The sequence below is a fragment of the Colobus angolensis genome, unplaced genomic scaffold (genome assembly GCF_000951035.1).
Source record: "Colobus angolensis palliatus isolate OR3802 unplaced genomic scaffold, Cang.pa_1.0 Scaffold131, whole genome shotgun sequence".
NCBI lineage: Eukaryota > Metazoa > Chordata > Mammalia > Primates > Cercopithecidae > Colobus > Colobus angolensis.
This window is the reverse complement of record NW_012114364.1, coordinates 4,536,771-4,556,952: the sequence shown is the minus strand read 5'-3', so window position 1 is coordinate 4,556,952 and position 20,182 is coordinate 4,536,771.

Sequence of the window (20,182 nt, the reverse complement as noted above, 5' to 3'; positions counted from 1 at the left end):
ATCATTAAAAAATCGGGAAACAACAGGTGCTGGAGAGGATGTGGAGAAATAGGAACACTTTTACACTGTTGGTGGGACTGTAAACTAGTTCAACCATTGTTGAAAACAGTGTGGCGATTCCTCTAGGATCTAGAAGTAGAAATACCATTTGACCCAACCATCCCATTACTGGGGATATACCCAAAGGATTATAAGTCATTCTGCTATAAAGACACATGCACATGTATGTTTATTGCGGCACTATTGACAATAGCAAAGACTTGGAATCAACACAAATATCCATCAGTGACAGACTGGATTAAGAAAATGTGGCACATATACACCATGGAATACTATGCAGCCATAAAAAAGGATGAGTTAGGGTCCTTTGCAGGTACATAGGTGCAGCTGGAAACCATCATTCTCAGCGAACTATTGCAAGAACAGAAAACCAAACACCGTATGTTCTCACTCATAGGTGGGAATTGAACAATGAGATCACTTGGACACAGGAAGGGGATCATCACACACCAGATCCTATTGTGGGGAGGGGGTGGGTTGGGAGGGATAGGATTAGGAGGTATACCTAATGTAAATGAGGAGTTAATGCATGCAGCACACCAACATGGCACATGTATACATATGTAACAAACCTGCACGTTGTGCACATGTACCCTAGAACTTAACGTATAATAAAAATAAATAAATAAATAAAAATTAGGAGAAGTCACATTAATGAAGAAAACAAAATTTCAGTATCTCTTGAAAATTTAAAGATATGGCAACACTGAGCCAACATACTCATGTGCTATTAATAGTTTTGAGCTGGGTACCTGTCATCCTGTGGAGAAGAGCAATGCTATGTATTTACTGAATCTTATTTGTTTTTTTCTTTCTGAGCACAAAACTTGATTTCATTTCCCAATAAATTAGGTATGGATGTTTGATTGAGTTGAGTCAATCAAATATAGTTAAAAGTATGTATGTCACTTTGAGGAATGACCACAGAAAAAATTGCCTATAAGATGATCAATAATCATTTTCTTATCCTGTAAGCCAGATTCATACAAAGGATATAGTTGGAAGACTTCAACTATAGATGAATAGATAGAATACATTATGGGGGCAGTACCTGGAAGGAGCCTGGACCCCTGAGCTATTTATTTACTTACTTATTTATTTTTGAGACGGAGTCTAGCTGTGTGCCCAGGCTGGAGGGCAGTGGCGCCGTCTAGGCTGACTGCAAGCTCCGCCTCCTGGGTTCATGCCATTCTCCTGTCTCAGCCTCCTGAGTAGCTGGGACTACAAGCACCCGCCACCACACCTGGCTAATTTTTTGTATTTTTAGTAGAGACGGGTTTCACCATGTTAGCCAGAATGGTCTCAGTCTCCTGACCTCGTGATCTGCCCGCCTCAACCTCCCAAAGTGCTGGGATTGCAGGCATAAGCCACCGCACCTGGCTCCCTTGAACTATTTATTACATGGAGCAGAGTTTCCGTGCTAAACTTCATTGTAACATAAAAATAAATAAATGTTTATTCTGTTAAATCATTAGGATTTGGGGATTGTTTGTTACAGCAGTTAATCTGACTAATATACTGTCTTTAAACCATGGTAGGCAGTCTAATTCACTATGATTTACACCAAACCTGATTTATCTGTCTAATACCTGTAAGCAGCTGACTCTCTGACTCCTAAATTCTGCCTACAGAGTAGTCACAGAGTGAATTTTGAGGACCAAATTTACAAGGAATTTGACAAAATGAAGCACTTTAAAAGACAGTTTATCAACACCAGGACTACTTGTCAAAAAAAATATTAAGAATTGTGTATGTATAGCTTTGAAATGGAAGTTGTAGAAAATACTTTAAACAGTTTTCAAATATTGGAAAGGGTTTATACAATGTGGAATTGAATGTGCTCTGCATAGCCAAGACAGCATAATTAGAACCAACTGAGTAGAAAGAAAAACAGAAACACCATCCTTCAGGGGTCTTGTAGAGACTACTCTTATATTGGGTTAATAGATTGAATATGACGACACCTGATTTCCAGAAAAATACCCAGATTTCATTAAGTTGGTATTATAAGAATTACTCATGTTTGAGTGTGTATACTTATTATTGGTTCTGCTTTTCTTGAAATATTATAATTTTTTGTTTAGTTTGGTTTAGTTTTTGTTGTTATAGTGAGCTTACAATGATTTGTTTATGCTAAGTGATCTTCAGCTACACTCTAGATTCATTTGCTTAATATGAACATAAAAGAAAACTGCCTTGGTAAAGTAATTAAAAATAAATGGGTCCTAATCACGCTGGTGTTTTTACTTTCATAGTCTCTAATATTGAAGATGGCTACGTGAGCTTTTATGTTTCTTTGTATGAAGGCTCTTAAATAGGTCCAATGACTATTCCGTTTATTGCCATCTTTAAATTTTATAAGATTTTTTATAGAATCACAGATAATGTTAATATTAAAATATAAAATATATTTAAATGACTTTCCTAAAATTATTTATTTACTTTAAATCACTCAGTATATCCATGCGTCTGTTCTTCTTTGAGCTTTTTCTCTTCTTTTTTGTTTAGAGATGAGGTCTCTCTGTGCAGGCTGGAGTGCAGTAGCTCGATCATAGCACACTGCAGACTCATGGGCTCAGTCACTGAGACTCCTGGACTCAAAGGATCCTCCCACCTGGGCTTCCCAAAGCACTGGGCATGCTACTGTACCTGGCCTGAACTTTTTCAATCTATATGCCCTAATTTGAAATAAAAATATAAAAGATACAGTGTAAGTTCCCTGGGTCCTCTTTCCCAATCCTATTCACCTTCTTTTCCCAAAAATAACCAGGAACCTAAATTTCAAATTGAGCATCATTCCCATAATACTTCTGAATTATTGCTATATAAGCAAATATCAATAAATTACATATTATTTATTTGACTGCTCTTAAAATACATTTAATATATATTTAATATATGGAATATGTTTATTCAATACATACAGATGACAAATATTTATAGTAAAATATAAACATTAAAATAATTATACACATTTGTATATATTTTAGTAACAGGGAAATCAATAATATGTAATTTATTGATATTTGCTTATATAACAATAAGAAAAAGCAATTGTATTATTGTTACATAACTGTATTATATAACAATAACAACAAGCAAATTGTGTTCTATGTGGTATATATATATACCCAATTGTATTCTATTTCTTGTTCAATATTGTTCTGTTTTTAAAAAGTAAGTTCATTTCTGTTATATATTTTACTTATTTTTCTATGTAAGCATTTAAACAATTAACTAACTTGTGAAATAGCTAATCTATTTACATGGTTTCGTAGTCAGTAAGCGGAAAATGTTACAGAGTTAAAAGTCCTCCTTCCACCTCTGTACTTTAGATACCCAGTTTCCACCCACGTCAGTCCCCCAGAATAGGTGCCCATGGTTACTAGTTTCTTGTGTATACTTCCAGAAATGTTTTAAATACATAAACAAATGGTAGTGTGCTATACACACTGTTCTGTGCATTGCTTTTATAACTTAATTATATGTGAATTATCTTTTCATATCAGTGCATAAAGAACATTCTTATTTTTTCTAAGTGTAGTATCATGTTTCATCTTATGAATGTACCCTAACATATTCAACAGCTGTTCTACTGATAGACATTTAGGTTGTTTCTGTGTTTTAGCAATTGCAAATAATGCAGCAGTATATAAGAAATGTATACATAATTTTACACATATGAATTAGCTATTGTAGTATAATGAATTCTGTGAGCCAAGAATTCAGTCTTAGTTTAGGTACATTCTTCTGTGTCAATAACTCTTACAAGGCTATTATTACGGGTTGACCAAGTCTGTGTTCTCATCTGAAGGTTTGACTGGGGGAATATTTGCTTTCATGCTCACTCATGTGGTTGTTGGCAAAATTCACTTCCTTGGAGGTTAATGGACTGAGAGTCTCAGTTCCTCACTGTCTGTTGGGTGGTCTTACTTCTTACTTCTGTGTCAGATGAATCTTTCCATAGGACCGCTCACAACATGCCAGTTTGCTTCTTCCAGAGCAATAATTCTGCCAGAGGGAGGGGAGTGTGATAGACAGTTGGATGATAAACAGATTATAGATAAATTAGACAGATAGATAGATAGATAGACAGACAGATAGATAGTGCCCAAGTCATACTCCTCGTAACCTAATCTTGGAAGCAACGTCTCATGGGTTTTGCCATATTTCACTCATTAGAAGTAAGTCAATAAGTCCAACACCCACTCAAGGGAATGAAAATGATACAAGGGTGTGAAAATCCCCACTGAGGCAGGATCACTGGGGCCCATATTAAGGGCTTTCTACATGATTATATTTATAGGATAAATTCTTGGAAATAAGACTGCTAGTTCAATAGGTATATACATATGAAATTGTAACTGACATTGCTAAATTGCTCTGCATTCCCAACAGAAATATGTGAGAATACCCATTTCCACAAATATTAATATTTCTATTGTATTATTGAACTTTAATATTTTTGCCCATTTGAAGGGTGAGAAAACATCTATCTCTTTGTATTTTCATTTGCATTTCTCCTATCATAACCAAGCTTGAGTATTTTTCCATATATTTAAGAACCATTTGTATTTTCCATCAATTTTGCCCAATTTTTTATTGGGTTATTAGATTTTGACATATCAATGTTTAGGAAAACATTATGTCCTAAGATGATAAGCCCTTGGTCAATATTGTGAGCTACAAATATTTTTCTCACTTTCTTTATCATTTGCCTTTTGAGTTTTCTTATGACATTTTTTGTTATGGAGAATTTTTAAATTTTAATTTTAGTCAAACTCATCAATCTTTTCTATTGCAGTTGATTTTGAAATTCTACATATTTTCTTCAAAATTTTTATCTTTATATTTCATCTTTGATTTATTTGAAATTTATCATAATATAGTGTGTGAGGAATGGATCCAACATTGTTATTTTTTAGTTGTCCTGACACCATTTTCTAAATAATCTATATATTTTTTCATTGATTTGAGATGCCATCTAAAAATTACTAAATTCCCTTATGTATTTAGATCTATTAAACCTAGTAACGTTAATAACAGATAATTTATGTATGTATATTTATGTATGTATCTATGTGCATGTGTCTATGTGTATGTATAGATATATAATGCTGCACCATGAAGATAATAAAATTGATTACATACTATAACATAAATAAAAACTCAGTGAATATCTCCAGGTAGAAATACTGCACTCAACATTGTCTGATTACAATGCAATGAAAAGAGTAATTAATAATAACACCAGAAAACCAAAAGCCTCTACCAACCAAATATTAAAATTTAAAAGCATTTAAAGCTCTTGGACAAAGAAAAATTGTAAACCAAATGTGCTGAATATCTGAAAGCCACAATAATAAAAACACTACATTTCAGAACCTATGGCATATACTTAAAACAATTTTCAGAAGAAAATTCATAGCCACAAATACATGTCAGTTAATAAGACTTAGAATGTTGAATTAACATCTCTTTCCTCTAGTGTATTTGAATTAATATCTTTTTCCTGTATGCTTTTAATGGATTTCTTTTTTTCCTTTTTTCTTTACAAATGTTGATGCTACACTAATTGGTGTTTAGATATTTATAACAATAACAACTTCTGGGTGCCTAGATTGATATGCATTACTCGATCTTTTACCTATTAGCCCAAAGATGATTTCTTTATCACTGCAGTACAGCGAATTCGCTAGGACACTGGCATATTTCATTATTGCTTGTACCTGGTTACTTTTTCTGGCCCAGAGTTTGCCCTTACAGAATGTAGATTTCAAATCTTCATTTCAGGAAAGTTTTCTCGAATTATACCTTTAAATACTTTTTTCTAGCCATTAATTTGGTTTTCTTTTTCAGAGATTCCTATCATGAATCATATCTTGGGCCCTCCATATCTATTATTCTGTTTCTTACTCTTTGTAGGTCTCTACTTCTATTCTATAGTATTTACTTTTCTCATTTCTATTTTTCATGATTTTGATTTCCCTTTTCTTCCCATTTTTTTCCTACATTCTTAAAATGAGTTTGCTCTTTTTTCCTACTTTGTTTTGAGCTCTGCTGTCTCATTTGACTTCTAATGCTTTTTGTCTTTTTAAAATATATGATGAACATAGAAGCTGTGTTTGCTTTGGGGCTTGTGACATAAGTTGAATGACAATTCAAAATAATTTTTTAGTTATTAACTGAAGTTATATATTCTAGATTGGCATAACTTGAAGATAAATATGTACATTTCATCTTATGTATTATAAAATATTTATCTTAGCTTCATTATTTTAATAGACTCATTTGTTTTCTGTGATATTTCAAAGAATACTTATTGAAAAAGCATTCCCATAGCTTCTTCTTATACTTTTTTCTACTTGTTTGACTTTTAATATTAAAATAGAAGATAATTCTAGACAAGGATTTATTTTTATAAAAAGACATTGGCATTTATAATTTAAAATATTTATATAATTGCATTGTGATAGTTTTATTGTTATAATAATCTCAGAATAATACAACATTTTCAAATGTTATATGGTTTAGGAAGATCTATTTTGAAACTTGGAAATAAAATTAATTGTTACTTGGGCAAGAGAACATCAGAAAACCTCACACTGTAAACCCTCTATTTCTTTTTGACATGATTTGTTTATTTTTTTAAGTTGACACATACAAATTCTTTATGTTTATCATGTACAACATGTTTTGAAATATATATATATATAGTAAAATGGCTAAATCAGGCAAATTAACATATGAATTATCTTATATTTATCATTGTGTGTGTGTGATGAGAGCACCTAAAATCTCTTCTATTAGCAATTTTTTAGAATACAATAAATAATTACATTCATTGGTAGATTTTTACTAATATTTTTTGTATATTCCTTGCAGACGTCACTTCTTTATTATTTTTTAAATGTATGGTAAAATTTTAGGCCACAATTTTCACCTGCATTGTAATTATACATTTTTCTGGCAAGCATTCTTCATTTGTTAAAATGTTTTGCCATTCTTTAGAGTTGCAGGCTATCCAGTTTTCACACACTAAAGATTGCCTCATTGCTGCTGCCACAGAGACAAACTGCTTCCTGCAATTACGGCTTGTTTCTGTGATTCATTTTGAGGCTATGCCTCAACTTCTCTTTAGAATTAAATGAGAACTTGAGGGCATTTATTGACATCTATGGTGGGAAAGAAAGGATCTGACTACCACAAGTTGGGAATAAATCTTACAGGAATTTTTTTTTTCCCCTCTGAGATCTAGTGCCACTGGATCCACTTTGTTTCTTATTCGATTTATTCCATGAAGCTCCTGTCTGGTCTCAATTGCTTTAGGAGGATTTACATAAAATTTTAAATCTGAGAGTTATTTTTATAGTATATATTTGCCAAAAATAGAGTATGCAGGTTTTGGTAGATTGGATTTTTGATCCCGTTTATTTACCTGTCCCCACCTCCACCCTCTTGTCATAGGCATTATTGACCTGGGGTTTCCCTTTGTAACTTAGTTTTGACAATGATGTATGGGTAGAAGTGACACTCTTCCAGATCCAGGCCTAGATCTCTACAGTCTCCAAGTTCCCACTTTCATTTTTTAGCCTCTGACGTTACCATGTCCTGCCTAGCTTGCTGGTCCAGGGAGGATAAGAGACACATGAAAGATAACTACCTCAAGTAACACAAAGACATGAATGGAGAAGCAGAGCTATCACAGTCACCGCAGCCTGAAGCAGAGTTGCACAGATGAGCCCAGCCAACCTCCAGATGTGGTAGCAACAATAAATGACTGTTGTTTTAAGCTGCTGAGTTTTATGTTTGTTATGCAGCTAATGAAAGCATATATTGTTTAAAATTCCTTTTTGTTTTAAATTATTCTTAGAAGTGACAAGAAAGAGATGGGAAAGATTTATATGATGTACTCAGTCATATTGATATTTAAAGATCAGCATTTTAAAACAACTTCTTCATATTGATTTAGGTATATTTAGTTAGTTCATTTTAAAGGCTGTGGTAGTTTATTGTATATTACAATTTATCCACTTTCCTCTTCGCTGAATTTTTCCATTGTTAGTATGTTTAAAGGCTTCAGTGACAGTTTAGTTTTTGAATCTTCCCAAATCCTCACATAAAATCAGAAAAAGCATTTAGTTAACACAACCAAATCCACAGGAAATTTTTATTAAAATACTACGTGACAAGATATATTGAAAGACACATAAACACAGATGAATGGGAGACAAATCAGCAGTAGCCACAAGATCTGTGCATGCATCTGCGTGTTTGTAATGGTGGGTGCCAAGAAAGGGGGAAAGACAGCAAAGCAGTGAGGGCACACTTGGGTGTGAGAAGAGAAGAGCACCCAAACAGCCAACAGGTGTCCACTGAAAAGCACTGAGAGACAAGAAAAACCAGAACTGCAGCAACTACAGGAAACTACAGAAGAGGCAGCTCTGTGAAGTTAGAAAACCCATCTGAATCAAACTGCTTTTTAAAAGTCCAGGAACACGAATTTCACACAAAAATAAACAAGATAAAAACATTAAACCTGAATTCCATAGGTCAAAATAGAATAAGGAACGAAATGCTCATGTAATGAAAGGACCCCAGAAAAGACATGCTTTAGATACATACATACAGAGATAATATATATCTACATATATAGACAAATAAATAAATACCAAAACTACACCTACTATTTTCAAATGAACTAAAAGATACCAAAAATGACTTAAGAAATAAATACATGAAAAATGTAACATGAAACTACATTTAGAAAAACTTAGAAATAAGATGACAACTAAAAAGCTAATCAGATTTTATTTTTTTAAATACTCATGAATATTTTGTATCTGTAACTTCAAGCATATGTGCTGGAGTTTTACTGAGGGACATACCTAGAAGTGCAATTAATTAAAGTGTGCACACATCTTAAAGTTGCTAAATATTGCCCAATTGCTATCTAAAATGGTTGTGCTAGTTCACATTCACATTAATATCTTAGGAGAATTAATAGTCTACATATATTTACTCCACATTTTAATTGTCAGACTGTTTCAATTTTGCCGATTTATTGGATGTGAAATAGTATAGAAATGTTATTTAAATTTTTAACCCTGTGATTATTGAGGTTTAGCATTTTTTATTTTGAAATTTTTTATTTCATTTTTAATTGACAAATAAGAGTTGTATATATAAGTAGAGTACAATGAGATATTTTGATATAGGTATGCATTATTATATGGTCAAATCAGGCTAACCAGCCTATCCATCACCTCAAATATTTATCATTTGATGTAGTAAGAACATTTTAAAGATTTAACATTTTTAATATATTTTTAAATCATTTTTGGTGAATTATCTGCTCATATGTTTTATATTTCTTATATATTGGAAAACAGTATCTTGTGCATTTTCTTTTTTTTAAGTTTAAGATTCATCTTTTAATTGATAGTGCCCCTTTCTGAAACAAAACTCGTGATTTAATGTGGTACATTTCCACAAGTTTTCATATATGTTTTGTAGTATTCGTTGCACTTTTTTTCTCTGCCCATTAAGAAAAATAAAGGTCCTATACCTTTTTTAACATGTGGTAAAGCTTTGGTTTTTAAATTTGCATATTTAATCCACAAGGAAGAGATTTTATTTATTTTTGTTATGTCAGCATCCACATTGAACCTAGTTTTTCACAGGATTTCAGATGAGCACATGAATCTCTATGGCAGCACCCAGAATGGAGATACTGAAGTGAAGAGTGCTTAGTTTTGAATTTGCTAGCTATTGCCAAATTCTCCTCCTAAGGAATTTTTCAAATTGACACTATCACCAACAAAGTATGAGTTCTACTTCCTTATGAGTGTTATGAATCATTAATTTTTGCCAGAATAATGAGTGTTAATTGTTGTGCCAATTGTCACTTTACAAAATCTTTTTTTTTTTTTTTTTTAGTTTGTTTCCTTGTGATATATTACACAATTATTCATTCAGAGTGGATGGTCCACTTTCTCAGTTTTCATGAATGTGCGAATCCCTGCTTATTTCTTTCAGAGTGATATCCAAATATCCCCAAAGAATGTGTTAAATACTAACTCCTTCTCCTATGGTTACCTTGTATGTAAGACACTGTTTTAAAGGTGATTGACAAAAAGAAATTTACAATTATTTATTTGATTTTCCTTATCCTCATGCTTAAATATTTACATTAATGCTGTCTTACATCTGTATGAGCACTCAACTATATTAAAGAGTTCTAACATATATTTCAACAAGCATTTAAAACTCAGATTAGAGTTTCCCATAACTACATAATAAAGTAATACAATGTTCTTTTTCATGCTTGTGAGTCTCTTTCAGTTTCTTAGTTACCTATTATGTTATGTTTCATCAAAAATGCTTGCATATTTATATCAACATTCCATTTACCCCTTTGATTATTCATGCCTGAGTGGAGTGTCAGCTGCAGAAATAGGAGATTTAATGAGTTTCATGGGGATACCTCATTCCAAGAACAAAAACTGGAAAACAAATAAAACACAAATGCCTGCATACTAATATGGTCCCTTGTTAGAACTGATCTCGGGAGCACAGAGGATAGATAGTCCCTACCCAATATACATCTCCTTTAAGTGGGCCTTTACTTCCAATTTTGTGTTCTTTGTATAAGTCAATCTCTCACTGACACCACACTAATGCTTAATATATAAGCCACAAATGCCCAAAGGAACAGGTTACCATTATTCTGCCCTGAATACTGTATTGCTCCGCACCTGCTCAGCTTTTCTTTTAGGCTATTGCTTTGTTCTTCTGATCTTTTATTTCTCAACATCTTTGTTGTTTATAATAGAAACAGGACACCATAAAAATAAACATTTAACTTATTAGCATTCTGCACATCCTTCATTTTTGTTTAAAAGAGAACTACAATTTATCTTGGTGAAGGTAATGCATTATAAAGCACTTTTAAAAACGTATTTAACATATACTATGTAGTCCTAGTCTATTATAATGGCAATAAAAGTTAATTTAAAAGAATGAAATTTAAGGTTGATTGAAGCACATGAAAAATGGAGAACTAAGCCAAGTATTCATGCTTTTAAGATACAAATTACAATATATGTATAAATAAAAGATTTTGATTCTGTATAATTTAGATACTTTACATTGTGTATGGTTTCTCTGTGTGTGTGTGTGTGTGTGTGTGTGTAAGCATGCACATGCAGCAAAATAACATGCAATTATAATCTTTGCATTCTAATGATTATGATAAGTTTGGTTTTAAATTTTGCAGAAAAAGTAAACAAAGACTTCCAAAAGGCCCTGAATTTCTTAAGCCGGGTGAGGTTTTTGAAGGGATATTTTCCAATGGTATTTAGGAGAATTTTATTAATTTGTCTGAAACATAGGAGGAAATGTTGTTTGATTCAGTTTTAAACCTCACTTTGAACTATCGTCAGCACATTCTGATGGGACATACTCTCGCTTTCCCAATTCTCTCAGATTTCAAAGAGAATAAGTTAAAAGGTGCTTATCCCTCCATATATAATAGTCTGAAGTGTTGTCTAGTGACAATGAGAAGACAGGCAGGAGGGACAAACAGAAATGAACATCAAAGTAACTACTAATTTATGTAAGGCATTTTACAGATTATTTGTTATTATTGTGGTTGAAGTTATCTGTTGTCATTCCCTCTTTTACTCCACAGAATAAAAAAATTATTCTCTCTTTGCAAAAAATCATGCAAGAGAAGGTAGCAACTTGCTAAATGTGTACGGCTAGTAAGAGTCAGAGTCAAGATTTAAATTTCATAAGTTTTATGATTACAAAGTCAATATCCTTTCCCATAAACTATGCAAAAAATAAACATTGAATTTTGATTAAGGGTGATAAAATACGCAAATGTAGCCAATAAAACTATCAGCTGGCTCTTAGTGTTATTCTGTGTTGTTGAGAAGGCATAAATATATTACCAACATCATTTATCTAAGGAATACAAGTGCTTGAAGAATTTTTAAATATTGGGCACTCTAATAGGCCCTATAATGTATACAATTTACAAAATTGTTTATGGTTTCATTTAGATATCATTTATTGAGTTATTATTTTTTGCCAGTCATGAATCTAGTATCACATTCCATCTGTTCAACAAGCAGGTGAGGAAAGTATGAAGTAATTTTTTATTGAATAAAATACTAAGAGGTTCATAGACCAATCAGTATCACAGAGCCCTTCAGGGACTTACCCGAATTCAATCAAAGATCTCCAAACTTCTAATCCTCTATACTCATACTCTTTCCGCACCTCCTCAAGCAGACTGTTCAATGCATCGAATATAGAGAACACTCAGGAGCCCAGCAATGATTCCAACTTAGATACATGGAACAATTACTGTGATCATTCGGGCTTTCAAAATTTCTTTTTTAAACAGAGTAACCCAAGTATTTAGATTTCAAAACATCCAAATAATTATCTCAATCCTTTCCTTCACTTCACCCAAAGAAACTAAATTTTAAAAACTCACCATCAAAATGTTATCAACTAGATAAATAATAAGAAACTCTTCTTTAAAATTCCTTGAATATGCTGATAGTAAATTCTGTGATGTGTCCACTATCATTAAGGAAGGCCATCTACTTTATCAGTTAAGCACCATGGCTCTGTAGTTCAGACTTACAGAATCCAAACCCTAGTTCTAGGACTTCTTTTCTTAGGCAATGACGTAACATTTCTGAATCTTGCTTTCTCCACGTGTGTAGTAGGGATAAGATGCTTGGTTGTAAGTTTCACAAAATTCTACTCAAACCAGATATAACCAAAATGTGTTGGCTCATGTAAGTACAGAGTTCAGAAATTTCAAGAACGCTTTCATCATTGGCCTTGGCTTCATTTTTCTAAGGTTTTGTTCCAGTGCTGGCTGACCAAGGGGAATCCAAACGGCTGCAATAGTTGTGAGCCTCATATCTCACACTACTCCTTTTAGAGTAAAAGAGACATACTCTTCCCTCAACCCTCAAATACAAAGCCCCAGGTTTCATCCAGATTAACCTACCTATAGGCACATGCCCACCTTTAAAAACATGTCTATAGCTTACCCTGTAATCCACGTGCTTTGGGAGGCTAAGACAAGAGGATTGCTTGAGGCCAAGAGTTAGAGATAAGCCCGGGCATCATAGTCAGACCTTGTCTCTACCAAAAAAAAATTAAATTAAATTAAAAAATAAAATTAGCTGATGTGGCAGTGCATCCCTGTAGTCCTAGCTACTCAGGAGGCTGAGGTGAAAGGATCACTTTAGCCCAGGAGCTCAAGGTTGCAGTAAGCTATGACCACATCACTGCACTCTAGCATGGGTAACAGAAAGAGACTCTGTCTCAATTTGAATAAAAGAAAAAAAAGGTTCTATGGCAGAAAGAAAATAAGAATAGGAAGGAGTATTCTTATCTTGGTTTAGACCAAAGTGTGCATCTAGATTAGGTTCAGTCTTAAACCACATAGTGACTTCTCAATGGAGAAAGAGACAGAAATCATGGCTGGGGATGCCAAAATCAACATCCTCTGCAGGCTGCCTTGTAAGAGTGGCTGTAGAACTGAAAGAGGTAAACTGTGTAATGCACCTAGCAGAGATTCTGACACAATAAAAGATGCATAGAAGTTAGATAATATTTTTCTTCTACTATTTTTGCTTTATTTTCATTTTATTTGATGATTTTAATAGTAGACAATCTAAAATATAGAAGGCAAGATTTTATGCTGTAACTTAGAAAAATATTCTAGGATATTTGTTCTATAAAACTGAATTAGAGCATTGCCATTTTGTGTCCTGAGTCTGGCTTCTACAGACAGCCAAATCATATATCTTGGTTCAAACAATTCTTTGCTATTATCCTCCTTCACTTTTTCCATGCAAAAATTTATAAACTAACTATTCAGCAACAGTTGATCTGGCAATGTAAACTACAGTCAAGCAATTTCACAAGCTAGTTCATCAAATGAACTGAATAAACACTTCTACTTCTCAAGCTGCATGTGTTCCTGATACACTTTCCAATGCAACAATTTTTGGCTCTTAAAGGGATTAAAAGAAAGTGGGTGATTTTTAAAAAAAAAAAAACATTTCAGAAAATTGAAGGGATGAAATCTTCCTTTTTTGTAGTTACTCAGCTATCTATTAAGGTACTGAGCTACTGTGCAGTTTTATTTTCTACTCTTCTGACACTCATGCACTGGCAAGACGAAATGTTCACATATTCTAATAAATGCATCATGTCTATTTTTTCCTTGTCTTGTCATTTCCACTTCCCCTTATCTCTTTTTTTAAGAGGTTCTGTATCACTTCAACCAACTCAGCTTTCCATAATGATAATATTAGATAAGTGTCTGTTATTTGTCAGAAACTTTTAAGCCTTTTATGTGTATTAACTCTTTTAATCCTGAAAATAATGACATTACTTATAAGAAGGATTTTTACACTTGCACATGTAGCAGCACACCTTATTGGAACCCCTGAGTATGCCTACATTTTATAGCAATAAACGTTTAAAGAAGTTATTTTTATAGTTGGAATAAATCACTGCAAGAATCAATGTTTATATTATCCCCTAACATACATACACACACACACACACACACACACACACACACACCCCTACTATGCTCTATGTCTAGAGCTCTTCAACTAGCATGAATTTCCATACACAGAAGCCTCATTGTTCTTGAGTTTATAGCTTCAGATTGATTTACATACAAAGACTGCCTACCTGTCTCTGAATCACAGTTTCAAGTTCCTGAAAAATAGAATCTAATGTACCAGCTGAAGTTAAATGTCTGTGAATGATTCACCCAACTATACCTAAAAGAAAGAATCTCATAGTTCAAAAAAGGATAAAATATATCATAGATGTATCACTTTTGCTATTAGTAATAAGAGCCCTTATAAAAGGAAGCAATACTGTATCAGAGCTTAGTGGGACTGGAGGGAAATGGAACATACAGAGATTGGCAGAGGTTGGACAAGCGAAGAAAAGACACTTGACAAACACAGTTCCCTATCTTTATGTCTAAGGACCTGAGCAAGTGCTTTAATAATGAACATGGGAAATCAGTGAATTATTTATAGTTGGTTACTTAATTATACTTAACTGTATAGCAAACTTTTTTTTCTATAGTGCCAGTTGAATCATTCTCATTCAATTTCTCATAATTTTAATCAAAGAACCCTTTCTAATGTTATTTTAGACTCCTATGAGGATAGGGAGTTTCATGGAAATTGTGATTAAGATTCTTATACTTTGAGAGGGCAGAACACACAAGTAGCAACCCTTATAGACTACTGAAGTAACAAGACATTGCCCTATGAAAGTAGTCTGCCATTATATTTATTCCTTTTATTAATGTCCTTTATACAAGCAAACAAGTGAGAAGAGAATGAAAATAATTAACAGCACTACTACCAACAAAAAAACTAAGAACTCTTACGCAAGTGCAATAATCAGTTACCAGGACATGGTATCTATAAAAATTTCTTCACATCTTTTCATAGAAAGTAACACAGTATAAGTGAATTTTCTCATCAAAAGACATTCATGAGCTTTTTCTCCTAACATGTTTGATTCTTCTCTTCATTGTACTGAAGAGCACCATAGTTTCTGTTGTTAAGCTGAGGAAACACAAATTTTCTTTCAATAGGCTAACTAGTTAATATCTGTAATGTCCAATGCATGTATTAACATGTAGAAAAAGGAAAGAAAAGGACTTAATATTACCAACTCAAATTCAATCGCAAATCAAGAATCTGAATCATATCTTATACCCAAGTTATTTTTAAGAGGCAAGTTGCAAAAAGATGGTACTTAGTATGTTAATTTTAACAATTTTAGATTCTGTGCAATGATATATCCTTACATCATTACACTTTTAATTTGCATTTCCCTGATGACTAATGATGGTGAGCGTGTTTTCATGTTTTAATTTTTGGACACCTGAACCTTCTCTTTTTTTGTAACGTCTTTGTATTTTTCCCATTTATAAAATTGAGGTCTATCTTTTTCTTTTTTTTTTTTTTTTTTTTTTTTTGAGACGGAGTCTCACTCAGTCGCCCAGGCTGGAGTGCAGTGGCCAGATCTCAGCTCACTGCAAGCTCCGCCTCCCGAGTTTAGGCCATTCTCCTGCCTCAGCCTCCCGAGTAGCTGGGACTACAGGCGCCCGCCACCTCGCCCGGCTAGTTTTTTTGTATTTTTTAGTAGAGACGGGGTTTCACCGTGTTAGCCAGGATGGTCTCGATCTCCTGACCTCGTGATCCACCCATCTCGGCCTCCCAAAGTGCTGGGATTACAGGCTTGAGCCACCGCGCCCGGCCTTTTTCTTATTGGTTGATTTTCTTAATCTTAATCGAGTTGACTGATTATTTATTGAATAGGATATATATTCTGTGAGTTATCTGATGTATGTATGTGAGGCAATTACCTTATTCTAGTCAATGGCTTATCTTTTCACTCTCATAATAACGTCGTTGGTGGAACATATATCTTAATATCATAAAAAACAGTTTATCAATGTTTTCTTTTATGGTTTGCTTTTTGTGAACTGCTTCAAAAATGTTTGTACACATCAGGCACATGAAAACTTTTTCCAATTTTCATTGTGGGAGTTTTATTATCTTGCCATTTACATTTATATCTATGATATATCTCAAATTATTTTTTATGTATAAAGGTTAACGTTACTTTTGAATATCTGGTTGACCTAGTACCATTGATTGAAAAGACAATCATTGTCACAACAAATTTCAGTGATGTTCTATTGCAAAACAGATGAACATACATGTGTGGGCCTATCTCTGGACCGTCTATTGTATTTCATTAATCTATACATCTTGCACCAGTACCACACATTCACAATTATTGTAGCTTTATGATGTGTCTTGATATTTGGTAGTATTAGTAATCCAGATTTACTCTCCTTTAAAATATATTTGACTCACATAAATCCTGTGCATTTCCTTATAAATTTTAGAATTTTAATTTTAATTTTAAAAGTACTAGGATTTTGATTTGGATCGTGTTTTATCCACAGAGCAATTTGGGTTAGGTTTTAAATCTTTAAATGGTGTTTTAATTTTCTATGGCTACAGAACAAATTACCACACATTTAGGAAATCAAAACAACATACTCACTTATTATCTCACAGTTTCCATAGTCAGAAATCCGGGCACAATTTATCTGGATTCTCTGTCCAGGACTCACAACCTTTCAATCAAATTGTTGGCAGGGTCTGGGGTCTCAGTTGAGGCTCGTGGTCCTGTTGTCAGTATTTGCTTCTGGAACACGTAGAACTCATGGCAACTTGCTTCTCCAAGATCAGAAGAGTCTCTGACTTTCTTCTCTGTCATCAAGACCCTCTTTAAAAGACTCACCTGATGAGTCAGGTTCGCCTCAAACAATCACCCTTTTGCTTAACTCAGCTTCAACTAATTTGATATTAGTTAATTATATCTGCAAATTCCCTTCACCTTTGTCACTCAACAATCCATAATTATGTCTGTGATAGCCCATCACCTTTTCCATATTCTGTCAGTTAGAAGCTGGTTGAAGGACCTGCCTACAGTCAAGAGTAGATTATAAAAGGTTGTAAATCATTAGGGCTCATTCAAAAATTCTGCCTACTAGGCTGGGCACAGTGGCTCGCACCTGTAATCCCAGTGTTTTGGGAGGGCGGAGCGGGTGGATTGCTTGAGCTCAGGAGCAGGTGGATTGTTGGAGCTTACCAGCCTTGGCAAAATGGTGAAAGCCCATTTCTCACAAAAAAAAAAAAAAAAAGAAGAAGAAGAAAGAAAAGAAAAGAAGGAAAAGAAAATTAACTGGGCATGGATGGTAGTGCACGTCTGTAGTCCCAGCAACTCAGAGGGTTGGCGTGGGAGGATTGTTTAAGCCCAGGAGGTTGAGGCTGCAGTGAGCCATGATTGTACCACTGCACTCCAGCCTAGGCAACAGAGCAAGACTCTGTCTCAAATAATAAATTAATAAATAAAATTCTGCCTACTACAAGTAGTAAGTCTTCCAATTCAGGAACATGGTGTTCTCTCTGTTCATTTCTGTTATTTTAAACTTCTCTCAGCCATATTTTGTAATTTGTATTGTTGAAGTCTAGCCCATCAATTGGAAGATTTATGGTTAGGAGTTTGATATTTTTGTGCTGTTATAAATATTGTAGAGTTATCCTGTTTTTAGCATAGATACAATTTAGTTTTGTGTATTAAATATGAGCTAGCCACCTTGCCAATTTCTAATAATTTATTTGTAAATATTAATAGATTTTTATGTAACGACAATCATGTCTTCCGTTTTACCTCCTTACTATCAATTTTTATGCTTTTTTTTTTTTTGAGACGGAGTCTGGCTCTGTCTCCCAGGCTGGAGTGCAGTGGCCGGATCTCAGCTCACTGCAAGCTCCGCCTCCCGGGTTTACGCCATTCTCCTGCCTCAGCCTCCCGAGTAGCTGGGACTACAGGCACCCGCCTCGTCGCCCGGCTAGTTTTTTTTTTTGTATTTTTTAGTAGAGACGGGGTTTCACCGTATTAGCCAGGATGGTCTCGATCTCCTGACCTTGTGATCCGCCCGTCTCGGCCTCCCAAAGTGCTGGGATTACAGGCTTGAGCCACCGCGCCCGCCAAAATTGTATTTCTTAAGAAATTTTTCCTGTTATTTATCGTTTTCCCTCAGTATTAGTTCTAGTCTCTAATCTCTTTCCCAGTAGTCCGATCTAATCTGATTAGTAATTACCTGGAAAGAGATTAGTAATCTAGAGAGGAAGTAATCAAATTTCTCCAGATTGTCAGTATTCCTACACACTTCCCAACTACCAATGAGAAAGTAAGTTAATTATTGACATAAATTATTTTGAAGATGTTGGATAAATTAACCATAAATGGTTGAGATATTTGACAATTTTTCATATCTTTCACATAAGCAATCAACCATAACCAACAGTCACATAATTAAAGAGTTTTTGTTTGTGCTTTGTGTTTTTAACTAACTTCTAAAAGATTTTGTTTCTATAAGTTTTGCTAGTAAAATCTCAGTAACTAAAGTTAGAGAGTTAGTAGAATGTTTGAAAGAATTAAAGATGCTTTTTCTCATTACTCCCTCCACTGAAATACAATCACCAATTGGTCATCTCAATGTTGTTTCAATAAGTCATCAGTGTGGCATGATTTGGATATACTTCAGAATAAAAATAAACTGAGTTTTTCTTTATAATGTCAAACATCCTAACACAACGTAAAACATTAAAATCCAAGTAGCCATCTGGATTTTAGTAGCTTGTACCCAAAATATTCGTTTTTTGATTATTTAATCCTTTATACGAATATATTTAAAGAAATTCTGAAAACACTTTAATATATGAGTGCTAAGATGTTAACAAATATATCTGAATTTTAGGAGAATATGTAATTTGTTAGAGTATAGTTAAATAATGATAGGATTAGACTAAATAAGTTCCAAGATTCATTCAGTTATGAATTTCTATGAGTACATAATTCACAGCTTTAGGGTAGTATCTATGAAAATAAATAATTATACCAATTGTAGAATGGGAAAATTTGAAAATGCAAAATTATATGTGATATTCAAACAAAATATGCAAATTATAAATTATTACTGACATAATAATGTTAATGAGGAGGATTAGGATTATTTTAAAAATTGTTTTTCAGTGGAACCAACAACATGATATAAAATGTTAATCATATGATCAGTGTGGAGGAGTAAGTATATAGATATCTATTAATTTGTTAGGACTAAGGACATATGTAGAGTCATAGATGTATGTTAGGTACTTTGAACAAAGCAATGCTTAAAAAATAATGATGAGTATTTTAACAGCAATCATAAAACTACCAATTCTTCAATAGTACATTTGATGATGTGTTAACCATGAAAATGCACCATTCTGGCTTCCTGTTGTTCTCAGTCAATTTCCGAGCATGGCAAGCTCATTTCAGCAAGATGATGGCTTTGACTCTAGGACTCACCATTAACCTAATAAAAATTTTGTTGGAACTGTACTGCAGTCTGAGGCTCTTTCAACACAATCCTTCCTTTCCTCTCTTTTGTAGGTGTCAGACCTGAATTTTGTGA